This window comes from Anastrepha ludens, chromosome 5, assembly GCF_028408465.1.
Source record: "Anastrepha ludens isolate Willacy chromosome 5, idAnaLude1.1, whole genome shotgun sequence".
NCBI classification, from domain to species: domain Eukaryota; kingdom Metazoa; phylum Arthropoda; class Insecta; order Diptera; family Tephritidae; genus Anastrepha; species Anastrepha ludens.
In genome coordinates this window covers 110506156-110521575 of record NC_071501.1, presented here as the reverse complement: position 1 = coordinate 110521575, position 15420 = coordinate 110506156, and positions in this window count along the sequence as shown.

Genomic DNA, 15420 nt, shown 5'->3' with positions numbered 1-15420 from the left:
AAATATTTTTTCTAATCGTGGTAGCCCCTCCTCAGGCCATAGAAAACCTTTGAGTGAGTTTCTGCTAAGAAGAAATCTGTATGAACTAAACTTTTTTATATGAAAAAATCAAGTATGGAAACACCCATGAGTTGACTTTTCCGTGAAATGAGAGGCTTGGCGTTCTCTTGAAAATCTACGGTCTGCTCCTTGCAATGTGACCTTCGCGTTAACTCTGTGAGTGCTGTGCAGCAACGTGCGAAGTCACAAGATCCTTCTGTCCATGTGTGGATCCTAAGTGCTTGAGGGAACTGCTAAGACTAACTTACCCACAGCTCTCGAATTTTGTGAGTGATCGTTCCGCTCACTACCCTTTAGGTATCCATGCAGTGATACTTGGTATTACTTCAATGATTTTTCTACATTTTTCTCAGCTATCCTGTTCTCATTTGCCGAGCTGCAGGTTATCAGACGAGTCGAAGGTTCCAGATAGTGAATTGCCTTCAGATATAGAGGTTAGCTGTGAGTAAGACTTCCTAACAAATAAACAGTCCCGGACAAGTAGCGGGTAGTGGATACGGACGGAGTAGGTTGAGCAGTGGGCTCTGTACTATCTTCAAAAACTACAAAGTAAAATCCATCACCGACAAGGCGAGAAAGTGCCGCCTTTCAATAAGCATTTAGCCCAAAAAGGGCGACTGTCTTGCAGCAAACGGCTGGAAAACGAAATGCTGCTCCCATCAGCTAAATCGAAGATGACAATTCGGTGCGATTGCAACTAATGATAATCGTAATAATTCTGATCTCGCGGGGCTGAGATTTAGTCTTCTTGACTCAAACTTTTTAGTATACTTGCGCGTATTGCATGACCAGATGAATTTCATCTGCAATATGAAACGGTTAATACAGTTGTGAGTTCTCGTCTTTCGCTCTGCTCCCTCATACTTCCCTGTTCTACCTTTCTCGTCTTTCTTGCGCCTGCAGTAGATTAGATTAGATTTGTGGGTATTGGGCAAGTCCAAGCACTTAGTCACGAAGACCATTGTACTACACGCGGATAGATTGCAGGCAGGAATAGAGAGACGGGATAGATACAGTGTGGATGGTAAGACTGAAAAATTGGTTTGAGGATACTCTCCCGCGAATCTTTCGAATTCATTAATGAACCTTAAGAGGTACGGAAGAGGGAGAGTATAGAGATATTCCATGCTCAGAACATCGCAACCCAACAGCCTGAGCCTGATTCTAGAAAACGCCGGACAGCTAGAGAGAAAATGCTCTGAAGTGTCACCATTCTCGTGACAGGATAGGCATATGGGGTGTCAATAACTCCCATGGTAGCCATAAGCTAATCACAGGCGTTGTGCCTTATGGTTACATCCACCAGTACTCTCAGATCCTTTCCATTAAGTTTTAGGAGGAAGGTTGCTAATTTCCTGTTGTTTTTTTTTTTTGGTTTTTGTTTTTGGTGGGTGAGGTAGGGTTCAAAATGTTTTCGCACGTACAGCGACGTAGACGTCGTGTGAGGTGGCTACTAAAAGGTGGCCTCTCCTTCTGGGGAGACACCCTTCCCGGAACTGCTTTCTATACTTTCTTACCTCAGGAGGGCCCAGAACGGCATCCATAAAGGACCAATTCTATTCACCCACGTCTGGTTTAACCATATTTGTAGGCAGCTTTCATGCTATAGGCTCGTCTTCTTGAGTCTCTATCTGTGTGGCTTCGCTTTGTTGCACAGTGTCGAGACCAACTTTTTTTTTCGTAGTAAGTTTTCGAAGAAATACTACTGCGTTCCAGGACTTTGCTGATTATGTTGATCGGTGCGATGTCGCCAATCTGCTCCCTCAGAGCATTTCCTTCCGCGAGCCATCTGTTACAATTAAAAAACGTGTGTTCAGCATCATCGCTCATCACATCGCAGCATATGCTCTTGGAATCGGTTACCTTGCCCACGCGGTATAGGTATTTGCCGGGAGGAAGTAACGCTAAGAAGTAGTTCACTTCCCCGCAGTTCTTTTGGACCCATTTGTCAATTGATGGAATAAGTTTCGCAATCCATCTACCACTCGGTTCAGTGTCCCATCGGCTTTGCAACCGCAGCATGGTTTGGCATCTCCATTCTGAGCAGCTAATTTCCTGTTTGGCCTGCATTGGTATCACAAGAGACGAACTTTGATTTCTTGTCATCTCTTGGGCCCTCTCTTGGGTGACCTTCAGACCTTCAAAAAAGGTATCCTTACCGGGCATTGCCCATTCGGAGTCCATGCGGGGAGACTTGGGATTACTTCATGTCCTTTCTGTTTGGAGGACGAGGTGAAGTCATCTCGTCTTCTTATTTGCCCAGCTCTGATCGGGCAAATCTTAAGACATTCGCGCTCTCACATCTTCGCCTGCGGATATTGCAAGTTAAAATATCACACATCTGGTGAAATTCATCAGTAGCTTGAAGTGGTTAACACAAGCGTAAATCGTCACTGTTGCTCGTCATCCTCTAAGCCAAAGCCCCTTCTTCCTTTTCTCCACTTTTCTGGTTCCTTCCCTTCTCCTTTCCCCTTCTCTCCACCTGTAAGGTATCACACAGGCAAATTTTGAATATTTGTCCAAGTTGGCCCCCCGCAAGGGCAGCCATTTATCGTAACCTAACCTAACCTCCAAACAAAATTTCAAATAGTTTGTGCCTCGCAGAATGATTAAATAAAAATTATTTGTTTTGACTTTTGTTTTTCCCCTTTCCTATAACCATTGGCCTGAACTTACTCCATGCGGGGATTCTCAAAGTACAGGAAAACTTCGCTATTGGCGAATTAGTCAAAAAAGCAACTTACCTATGAGGCGTGGCTTCAATCACTCCTGCGAGAATTCCATACAAACTCTGACTAAGAAAATATTTGACAACTGGCACAAGAGAATGTCATCCTGTGACTGGCCTGCTGAGAGAAACGTGGGGTTTCGAGGCATGGATCAATAATTTCTAGACTCAGTTGCATCATTTTGTGTAATTGACAACTAAAGGCTGAAAATAAAAGCCCAGAAACGTGGGCGTTTTCAGGTAATGAGGAAAAGTAATAGGAGACTTCGGGAGAGCTATTCCATACAATGAATGAGTATAGAACCCTCTCAGCGAAGCACTGTAAGCAGTTAACTGCAGCCAGCTTTAAAATGGCGGAGTATTTCGCTCGCAAAAACAAATTGAAAATGCCAAGTGCAGAAGGACTTTTTCTCCACATAGACGGAAAACTGGCGCAACTTCGAAAATAAGGAGAAAGGCAGCTGGCAAAGTTGTTTGATCTCGGCCCCTAAATAACTGTACAGCCATATAAGTGTGAAAACAAAAGTCCATGCAATTTTTCCTTTTCTTTTTTATTACCACCTGTCATATTTTTTAATATCAACTCTTTTTTATACTTCAACAACCAACGAACAAACCGATTAATAGCAAGTAGCCGTAACAAAAATATGTATAATAACAACAACAAAGACAATGGCAATAGCGGTGGCGATGGCACTGGTGGTGGTTGTTAATGCTGTTTCTTATAGCAACTGCTATGCGAGAATATCAACAGTAACAACAATAACAACAACAACGGCCAACAAATGAAACGCAATGAGCAAATCGCTGATGACTGTTGCCAACGGAAGTATGCGTTTCTGCTACTTTTGTTTTGGCCCAAACAGTTGTATGGCCAAAAACTGATAGTGTACGAGCAGACAAAAAACACAAAAGCAATCAAAATAGTTAGTCAATTGTTGGCAAAAACGGAAAAGCAAAACCAAATAAAATGCATAAAGCGAAAGGTACGAAAGGCAGAGGGGCATGAAAATTGAGTTTTCCCTTGTTAGTTTTTAATTTTACTGTGCATTTGTGAATTTTTTTTTTTTTGCTGCTACGGTTGCTATTACTTATGACACACAAAATTTTTTGCTATACATACCTATACATACATACAGTTTAATTTATTATAAATGAAAGCAAAAAACAAAAATGATTTTCATAAACTCACACTTTTTCGCCTTACCACAACAGTTTGACTGCGAATTGACTAGCACACCAAAAATTATGATTTAAATTTTGTCCATTAAAGTATTAATGTTTTTGCTATGTTTTGTTTTTGCATGCCGTCCATCACCTAAAAACGCATTCGAACATAACCGAATGAATGAGCCAATGTCGGGGGTAAAACTTATCTGTTGGTTTTGCGCTTCTGCGGTCAGAAAATGAATGCCGGCACGCTGCTGATATGTCTGTCTGCGTTGCTGTTATTACTGCTCTTTATTTTGTTGTTATTATTTTAGTTATTATTATTGTCATAAGTTGTTGTTATGGTTAGCGAAAGGCGGAAATGTTTGCATTTAATCAGTGGAACAGCTCAGAATGCGAAAGTGTGCGAAATGCGCGAAAATTTGAAGAAATTGGGAGGTGGCATTTTTGCTTTATAATGTGGCCCCACTGAATTGCAAGCCGTAAGCAATCCAAATAAGAGGCGAAAATATCATATAAATAAAATAATCAAACAAATAAATATCATTTAGATAAATAAAAAACATCACCAAAAAAATTACAACTCGAATTGCCGATTTGGCCGTCTCTACTGCAAAATTAGGAGCCTCTGATGCCTTTTCTTGTTTTTTTTTCTATTATAACACGCAAAATAAAATATAGCACCTCACCATATTGATAATTTTTAACTATTTAGTTATTAAATTTTAAATTAAAATTATTTTTTTTTTATAAAATTATAGTTCATTCTATAGGGTGGTTAAATTTCAAGGGCGGAATGTGAACCACACCTAAACGTCAACGACACCGTTGGACTTCTTTCTTTGGAGTTATTTGAAAGAAAAGATGTACGCCGATAAGTCAGCAACAATTCAAGAGCTAAAGAATGAGATAATTCGGCACATTAACGGCATACAAATTCATTATGTCTCAGCGTCATCAAAAATTTGGACCATCGGATGGAGGTTTGCCGCCGAGGTTTTCTTTAATACGTAATTGAGCCATATCAATATTATCATAAAAAAGATAAATGACAATAATTTCCGAAAAAAATTATATTTTATTCAAAATCAATACCGGCCTTTGAAACTGAACCACCCTTTAGATAAGCCGAGACCGCGGCGGCCATTGGCCGATATTTTGCGCCATTTGGCCGATATTTTATTCCATACGTAATTGAGCTATCCCAATATTATCATAATGAAGAGAAATGACAATAATTTCCTAAAGCAATTGTATTTTATTCAAAACCAACACCGGCCCTTGAAACTTAACCACCCTTATAATAAAAACCATATTAATCCAAGTTACCAACTTTATGTAAGATTTATAAATGTTCGACAAATTTACATCGAAATTTCAAAATTTTTAAGCAGAATTTATAAAAAATATTTCAGAATGCAGTTTGATAGGCCAATGAATTTTGGTATAAAAAAGTGTAGATTCGATTAGATTAGATTTGTGGGGGGTTGAACAAGTCCAAGCACTCAGTCAGTAGACCATTGTACTACACCCGGATAGATATCAGTAGAAATAATAGAGATAAGAAAGATAAAAAGTGAATGGTGAAACGGACAAATTAGTTAGAGGTCACTCTTCCACAAATCTCTTGGATTCATTGATGAACTTTAAGAGATCCGGAAGAGGAGGAGTATGAACCCAACCCAATATGGAGGAGTATCCCAACCCGGATAGATATCAGTAGAAATAATAGAGATAAGAAAGATAAAAAGTGAATGGTGAAACGGACAAATTAGTTAGAGGTCACTCTTCCACAAATCTCTTGGATTCATTGATGAACTTTAAGAGATCCGGAAGAGGAGGAGTATGAACCCAACCCAATATGCTAAGTCTGATTCTGGAAAACGCCGGGCAGCTACAGAGAAAATGCTCTGCAGTCTCGTCATTCTCAAGCCTGGATAGGCATGAGTTTTAGGAGAAAGTTCGCTGTTTTCCTGTTTGGTTCTTTCACAAAGCACTTGGCTACTCTGCACGAGTTCAACTCAGACTAACAACCTCTGTGGATAGACCTCATGAAGTCGTCAATCCATAGTTGAATCGATGCGGAATTGACACCTAGAAAGGGTTCAGGGCCTAGTAGCATACTTGCAGAACCTTCATTTGCCAATTTATCAGCTAACTCGTTCCCTGTAATACCAGAATGTCCAGGCACCCAGAAAATACTAACTTTGCTATGTTTTGCAACACTGTTCAGTTTTCTATTGCATTCACCGACTAACTTCGAAGAGCAGCGTGGGCTAGCAAGAGTTTTCTGAGCTTGACTGTCACTACAATACTGTTGCCCCGCCACTTTTTCTCAATTAGCCAGTACGCCACATTCAAGTTGGCATAGACTTCCGTAAGGAATACCGTGGCCATATGTCCTGTGGCATAGGAGTACCATCACCGCTTCCATCACTGGTTTTGGACCCGTCGGTGTAGAAAATGTGCTGATATCCCATAAAGTACTCTGGATTTAACCATTGGTCTAATAAACCGTAAGTTAAAAGTGTCTCAAAAATTCTGTACAATATTGATATATTTTTCCCCTGACGGCATTGCATAGGCAGGATCCCTATAAAAAACTTTGTGGATTTTTTATATGGAGAAAATGTGCAACACCGTCAAGAAAAAAAATTATCTAAAATCAATAGGATCTTCTGGCAAATTTAGACTTGCACTTTATTGTACTAGAATTTAATGGGCTACAAAAAATCAGACTCGATTTCTCATAATTGTAAATAAAATATTTTAATTTTGATGAAAATTTGCCCAATTTTTCTAATTTTTTAATAAAATAAGATTTTTTGTTAGACAATAAACTACGCTTTTATAAAAAAAAACGAATGAATCCTCAAAAAGCAGAAAAATAGTCAAAACTCATCAAAATATTGACATGAAACATTTTACAGCACCGTTATAATTTCCCCATATGCAGCGTGAATATGAAAATTGCGTTGTAACTGTTGAAATATGACCTTATTCCCCCTTATTTTTTTGTTACGACTTTGTATACAAAATCCCCTGCCAGTTTATATACGTAATCAATAACGGTAACGATAGCAATGATGACATAAAAATATATTATTTTTGTAAACAATATAAAAGCGAGAGCAATAAAACACAAACAATTTTACAAATGACTCAAACAATAACAACAGCGGGGAAAAAGCTCCGAAACAAGAAGGAACAACTTTTTTATGTTTGTTGGTTTAAGGGGGTAGTATGGTATTTTTTTTTTTCATTTTTTTTTTTTTTTTTTTTTTTAATTATTCTATAACATCTTAAGATTATTGTGTGAAAGTTTGAAGTTCATTAGAGTAAAATTGACAAAGACACAAAGGATTAAGTATCTACCTCTCCAACCGGATTTCACGCTGCCGAAATCTTTAAACGCGTTTTTCTCACACTTGCTTTTTTTACGGTCGGTGTCCACTGTAGATTCATATCTACTGCACCGATTCTTTTCAAATTTGGTTTTTTTGTTTCTTTACTTTATTCACGAGGTAATGACGTCGAGTTTTTTTTTTTTAAATTTTGTCATATTTTAAAACAACAAAGTTTTCAAGTTTTTTTTTATGAAAAATCTGTGTTTTGACTTCAAAGCGCTTTAAAAAATTTAAAAAAAAAAAAAAAAAATTCGACGTTGTTACCTGCGAAACTTTATTAGCTGATGAAATCAATTTGGTTTTTTGATTTTAGTTGATCCAGTAATGAGTTCTGAGGGACACCGCAATAAAACTTTTTTATGAGACGTCCGCGAAGATTCGCTGCCACCAACTCATTTCTTCATAAAAATCAATGAAAATTTCACACAATATTCTTTAAATATGACTTTATAATGAAGTAATTTTAAAATTTTGAATAAATCAACTGTGTTGACAAAACAAATTTCGAAAAATATGCTTGTTTTACACCGAATTAACCATACTACCCCCTTAATTATTATTTTTTTTCTTTTTGTGGAAAGTAGAAATAATCAAAATTTGTGAACTCATGATTGTAGGTTTTTAGAAATCGTAAAATTCGTAATTTTCGTTCGATTGGAAATAAGAACTTACATACATATAATAGTATTTTGATATCAAAAAAGAAATATTTTTGGAAAATATTAGTTGTAATAAAAATAATTTTAATAAAAATTATTTATAAATTCTTATTTTCGCAAAGATATTGAATACTTAAGTCGATTTTAAATATGCTCTTCCTAGTACAGAGTTTTTAATGTAACCATCACTTTTATTCTTAATCAGATTCTCGTTAAAAAAATACCAGTCTAACGGTTAGACGCGATAGAAGTGAAACCTTCCGTAAAACAAACTGAGAGAGAATGAGACGAAAGCAGCATTAGGAGCGGGATAATTATAGGTTCATTATAATATTATTAATAATCATTTTTAAACCACAATCGATCACACACAGAGCACGCTTAACCGAAGAGATTGTCCAAAAACTTTTTGCGGAATTCTTCTTGGGCAACTTTATTTCGACGAAATTGTGAGTATGGAATCTCAGGTTGGACATCTGTCTGAGGGTCTCCTGAAAAGCAATTTTTATTATGCGTTAAGTAATAAGGCCCAATTGAGAAAGTAAAGTTCTACATATGCACAAATATTTGAGTACAGGTATCCCTCGTATAACGCGATAGTTACGTTCCAGAAGAATTGCGCGTTATGTAATTCCGCGTTATCTAAAACATAGTTTTCATATAAATTTGGGGTTTATGTTCCAATAGGTTTTTTTTTAAATAAAATACATACAAAATAACAGATGCACATATATTTCAACTCAATACTAAAGTTCAGACTTTCTTATACAATTAAAAACACAAGATATAAATAATAATACATAGGTACATACATATTTCAAAGTTCAAAAACAAAATTTAAATAATTATGTGCACATTAAAAAATTTAAAAACAAACTAAAACAAATTAAAGGTTTATTAAAAACTTTATTGTTATTCTTCAAACTTCATATGGTAATTAATCTGTTTCACTGTCTTCAGGGATCTTTGCGCGTGGGCGTTTTGGGGGAGCAATAGCTTCATCAGAAGATATTTCTTTAACATAGTTTTCGCTATTGGATAAGAAACTAGTTGTGGGACTTTGTGGTTCTTCTACTGGTTTTATAATTGCAAAATCTGTTTTCAGTTTTTGGTGGGTGGTTTTTTTTAAGCTCCTTTTCAATTTCGTAATAAGGTGCTAGATTAATATCTATTCTATCTATCTAAGGCAAAAAAGGGTGATTCCCGGTTTACATTAAAAATACATTACATATTATAAATATGTGGTACGCAAATTAGTGTTACCAGATTTTATAATTATGTATTTTACCCTTCGCGTTATATAAGCCTAAATTTCGCGTTGTACTGAAACCTAATTTTTCCAAATCGCGTTATATCGAAACCGCGTTGTAAAAGACCGCGTTATACAAGGGATACCTGTACTTACAATGCTCATTTTCAATATCATGTTCATTTGGAGCATTGCCTTGCACATGTGATACATCCACTTGGAAGTCGTCTGAAAAGGCAATGACAAATAAGGTTATACACATGGTGCATGGAGGTTATGCATTTAATCTATGAGCATAAACACAAAAATTTGTTGATTAGAAAATATTAAAGTACTTACGATGATCGTTTTCACTATTTTGCACAGTGGATGCATTGTTATGCACAATAGAAACACTAGGTTGCGCATTTCGTAATGTTTTTCGGCGTGCACGAAATTCACGTACACGTTCTGTTGAAGTCTTTGTGGTTTTTTTTTGTATTTTTTTAGTTTTATTTTCTTTTTGTTTTTTTTCTGTCGATATTCACGACATTTTTTTGCATTATATTTCGGCATAATTGCGGTAAATACAATATTTAAAAATGAAAATAATACGAATATAAAAATACGGACGCAATACAGCACACGCGGTTGCTATTATGAGCGTCGTAACGCGTATATTACACAGACGTACTAACATACACACAAACATTCGTAGGACGCTTGGTCTAAGCAAGTAATAGGCAGTGTAGTATACATACTACAATACTCACTATAGTGGCGTGGCTCAGTAGTACGCAGCCACACGCATATACGTAGGTATATCAACACATAACGCTTCGTAGCCAAGAGTGGGGAGGCTACGAAGCACCGCACAAAGAGGAGACGGAGAATAGGGAACGCTGTATAACTGTGTTATATCTCATTCTCTCGCAGGCTATATACTATAAGATCTATATGTATGTCTCTTTTTAGTGTCGCTTTTTCGTTTCATCGAGCCTCAAATCACTCCCAACGATTCTAAAGAAGTTTTCACTTCAAAAAGTATATTTATATAGAGAAGAAATTATTACTATATTAGGAAAAAATTAAATCTTAAAATCATTATGGGAATAGGGTCGGTAGGTAAAATAGTTGAAGCACGGGTCTGGCCCTCCCCAAGTAGCACTAAATCGCCGGCAAATATCTACAGCCAATCAGAGCTGTTGATGTAATGGAGAAGGTTAATGGAATGTAGGTTAGGTCACTACCCCAGGCTGTCTAAGAAAGGAGACCCACTGACTTTAATAGTCTAGCAGCCAAACACAGACATCTACAGATAAAGTGCTCAACAATCTCGTTCTCTGAAAGGTCTCCACAGCGCTATTGTACTGCGGTCAAAGGGTTTTCGCAGAAATGGAGCCCCTTTTGTTCTGCGCATTCCTGAGAAATAAGTTGTGCAATTCCCTTTTAACAACAATGAGGAGAATGTAGACAACTGGGTAGGACAAGGTTGGCAGATACCAGGTTTGCTCGTTACGTATGGTGAAAAAAAAAAAAAATGTTTGAGGGGAACTTTGGGTTCGGTGAAACACAAAACGAATGACGGAATCCAAAGTTCCCCTCACTAAACTAAAGCTAAATTCTGTGAAACACGGCATATCTAGCAAATTCGCTCAGAGCCGAATAACGGTCTGCTAGGTAGTACACCTCTAAAAATTTGTTCACCATTTGAGTAGGATACCTCTGAACCCCATTCAGTCGACCTGTTTCTGGCAATTTCATTTCCCTCTATGTTCTGATGCCCAGGAACCCATATCAGATAAAAGATATCTGTACACCAGTACTTCCCTGAAAACCCAAGATATTTGATCTTCTCCCTACGGGGGTTCACCAGTTTGGATCTGCACCATGGCGTCGTCAGAGCGTTGTTCGCGGCTTGGCTATTGGAAAAAGTGTTAATACTTCCCTCGATCCCACATTTGCTAAGCATTCTGCACGCCTGCAACATCTACTTGTAAAACACTAGCAGTATTCGGCCGTTTTAAGGAAATAAATAAATGGGATGATTTAGAGAAAACCCCTGGTCCGACTTCCTATTCCATCTTGGAACCGTCAGTGAAGACAGAGGTTTCCACGACAGTCGATTCTACGTTACCGAAACGACCAAACCAAGGACTGTCACTCCAGCAGCATTCCCCGTATGTAAGTATGGGGAATATTTATGCTCCTACAACAACAACAACAACAACAGAGGTGCCAGCCTCGTTACAGATTTTCCCCCCATTCCAATCCTGCATACTGGGAAAAATTGTTTTGTCACGACCCTCAAACTCCAGTTGGCGGATATAGCAAACCGGTACGAAGTTCAGGGGAAAATGTTGACTGTCTGAAAATGCTACCATGTCTCTTGAGAGATTGCCACCGGAGGCCAACTTCCCCTAGCCTGATTGCACTTTGAACAGCGACGAAAATAACGTGAAAGTGGATGGGAAGTAAAAGCAAAACGACATTAAAGTGGGAGTAGGACAGAGAATTTTTATCAGTGCACAATTTGCCTCTTTGTTTATCTATACTAATATTATAAAGAGGAAAACTTTGTTTGTTTGATTGTTTGTTTGTAACGAATAGGCTCAAAAACTACTGGACCGATTTTAAAAATTCTTTCACCATTCGAAAACTACATTATCCACGAGTAACATGGATTACATTTTATTTTGGAAAAAAATAGGGTTCCGTAAGATATTTGGATTTTTCGGACACAAACTGAAAAAAATCTTATATATAAAATAAAGTCAACTTTTTGTGTGTGTTCGCTAACCGGCCGTGTCTGCACCGAATTAAACCAAACTTACACACATTGTTAAGAAGGTATTGAAGATGGTTTCCGTATAGTTTGGATACCTATTGGTGGATAGGGCTCGAGATATAGGTCAAAACGTGGACCCGGGTAACCTTCGGATGTGTATGTACAATATGGGTATCAAATGGAAGCTGTTGGTGAATGCTTTAGTTCAGAGTATTTCCATCCGCTCCGTGACTAGGGTCTCGAGATAGAGACCAAAACGTGGACCCTAGAATGTGTTTGTACAATATGGATATCAAATGAAAGCTGTTGATAAGTACTTTAATACGGGGTAATTTTCATACCTACCCGCCATGTCTTTGCACCGAATTAAACCAAACTTACACACATTGTTAAGTAGGTATTGAAGATGATTTCCGTATAGTTTGAATACCTATTGGTAGATAGGGTATCGAGATATAGGTCAAAACGTGGACCCGGGTAACCTTCGGACGTGTATGTACAATATGGGTATCAAATGGAAGCTGTTGGTGAATGCTTTAGTTCAGAGTATTTTTCATGCCACTCCGTGACTAGGGTCTCGAGATAGAGACCAAAACGTGGAGCCTAGAATGTGTTTGTACAATATGGATATCAAATGAAAGCTGTTGATAAGTACGTTAATACGGGGTAATTTTCATACCTATTGATGACTAGGGTCTCGAAATATATGCCAAAACGTGGACCCGCCATGTCTTTGCACCGAATTAAACCAAACTTACACACATTGTTAAGTAGGTATTGAAGATGATTTCCGTATAGTTTGAATACCTGTTGATAGATAGGGTATCGAGATATAGGTCAAAACGTGGACCCGGGTAACCTTTAGTTGTGTATGTACAATATGGGTATCAAATGAAAGCTGTTGATAAGTGCTTTAATACGGGGTAATTTTCATACCTATTGATGACTAGGGTCTCGAAATATATGCCAAAACGTGGACCCGCCGTGTCTTTGCACCGAATTAAACCAAACTTATGCACATTGTTAAGTAAGTATTGAAAATGGGTTTCGTAAAGTTTGGTTGTAATTCGGAGCACTGGCAACGGGTTCAGCGTTCTTTTGAGCCAGCCATAATGTCGCTTACTTTTTTAACGCTTGGGGCGGAACTGAATTGTCAAATTGACAGTGTGAGTTACAATGTGTCAATATTTCTTTCTGATTTGGATGCCATAACGAAAAAACGTAAGTGCAACATGTAAAAATTGTTTGTGAATTTTTTTGGAGTGGATTTTGGAACAGTGAATAATTTCTTACGAAATTTGAGAATTTAATGTGAAATCCGAATGAAATTATGTGTTCGTTGAAAAAACAATTTTTTTCGTTTTTTTTTTTTTGAAAAATATAAATGGATAATGGTTAAAAAAGCTCCAATGCTTAATAAAACATATAAATTGAATCGAAAAATTCATGGATGATCAGGAAAAAAGACGATTGTGCCTTAGTTATTCATTTGCGTTGATTTCAAATTTAAAAGCAATCTTCTTTTTTCCTGATTTTCAATTTATATTTTATATTTACTCAAAAACAAATAGAAAAACAAAAAATATTGTTTATGCCAAAGCGCTTGAATAAAGAATAAAGAAATAAATGATATGAAAACTATATCTTCTCTGTTCTAAACCATATCTATTCTATTTTAGTGTGCCCAGCGAAGGGGGTCGGGTTTGCTAGTGTAAAATAAAACAAAAAATAGCACTCATGACCTTGCAAATGAAAATAGCTCATTCCAAAAATTAGCATTCAATTGAAGTCAATTGAAATCGTAGAAGAAAAATAAAATTACCGCCGAATTGAAAATATGAAAATGTTCTTATTTCCGTTCGGAACCTTAAACGTGCTGCAAGTTTCAGGACGACCAACTCACAAAATAATAATTTTATAAATGTAAAATTTTCTAGATTGTCCAGCAGAATATATTTAAGAGTGAAGAAGAAAATTACTGCAGAAATCATTTTGTTAATGCCAGCCGGCTAGTACTAATTTATGCTCGAATATATTTTGTACGTATGTATGCACATATGAACAAATGAATATATGAAGAGAAAAAAACTTCTGTAAAAAACTAGTCAGTCATTGAGGCCAATTTAGTTCATAAAACCCAACTCATTTTAAGTGTTTGAATCAATTTCCGAAAAATATACTCTGGTGCGCGCTAGCCCACGCAGCTGAGCAACCTTCACCGCCTAAAAAACTGAATAGTGCAAATTGCATTGGAGTTTTGCCATTGTACATTTCGTGAAAAGACAGCGGGTGGTAAACTTTTTTTATAATTCTTTTATTTTAATTCATAAATTTTGCAGCACCTAAAAGGTGCACACATACACACATACAAGTTTGTTGAATATTTTCAGGTGTTATTCTGCACTCGCATGTAACCAATTCAACAACTACTGTTCACCTCAGGCCGCATGTCTGACCGGCAGTGTGAGCGCATGCGCACAGCATCACAAGTGATAACAAACGCGTTAATTTCTGCTGGCGGCTGCCACCATCGCCTACGCAAAAGTCATGACAAATACGAACGCAGTCAACTCGAAATCGGCCACTATTGCACACACACACGCACATGCGTGCTCGTATAACGAAAAAGTTAACAGCCGTAAAGTTTGAAAAAAAACAAAAACAAACATAATTATATAGCGCGCATAATAGACCACCACCACCGCCTAAGCCACTTGATCACTTGGCACTTCATTGTTTACTCGTGCCAAGCCATTAGTAACCTCGGCCACCGTCGTTCATCGCCACATGTGAACATTCTTTCCCCACCTTACCTTAACAGTTGGTCTGTTAGACTTGGCGTTTGTTGGTCACCAACAGTTTGCTGTTCGCAGTTCACTAGCATTGTAATTGTCTCTTTGTCTCTTTGTGCCTTTGTATGCTCGTGTATTTATCGACATACGTTGGCTTCTCTGCAATATTCAAGCACTTGGACGGACATCTGTTTTGGTCATTGTCATTTGTGAGTTTTTGCAAATACTTTTTTTTCGTTTTTTTTTTCGTATGAAAAATGTATTAAGTAATTCTTTTTCGCGTTAATGTCATTAGCTCCAACATAGAAATATTATAATATATATTTGGTCTGGCTTTTTTCGGTTTGGTATTCTACTATTATTTTCCCTCTGCTTATAACTTTTTATTGTTTGCCAAATTTGGTTTTGGTGCAGTGTGGTTTGGTAGCTTCGGGTATCTCTACATTCGTTAGTAGTTGCTGAAACGCCAAATGAATTCTGAGAAGTAATTTATGAGTGTCTTTTCCTTTATGTCATACTTGAGAAATGATGTATCATTTATTACTTTGGTAAATTTATGAAATCATTGAAATGTTAAACAAAAAAATT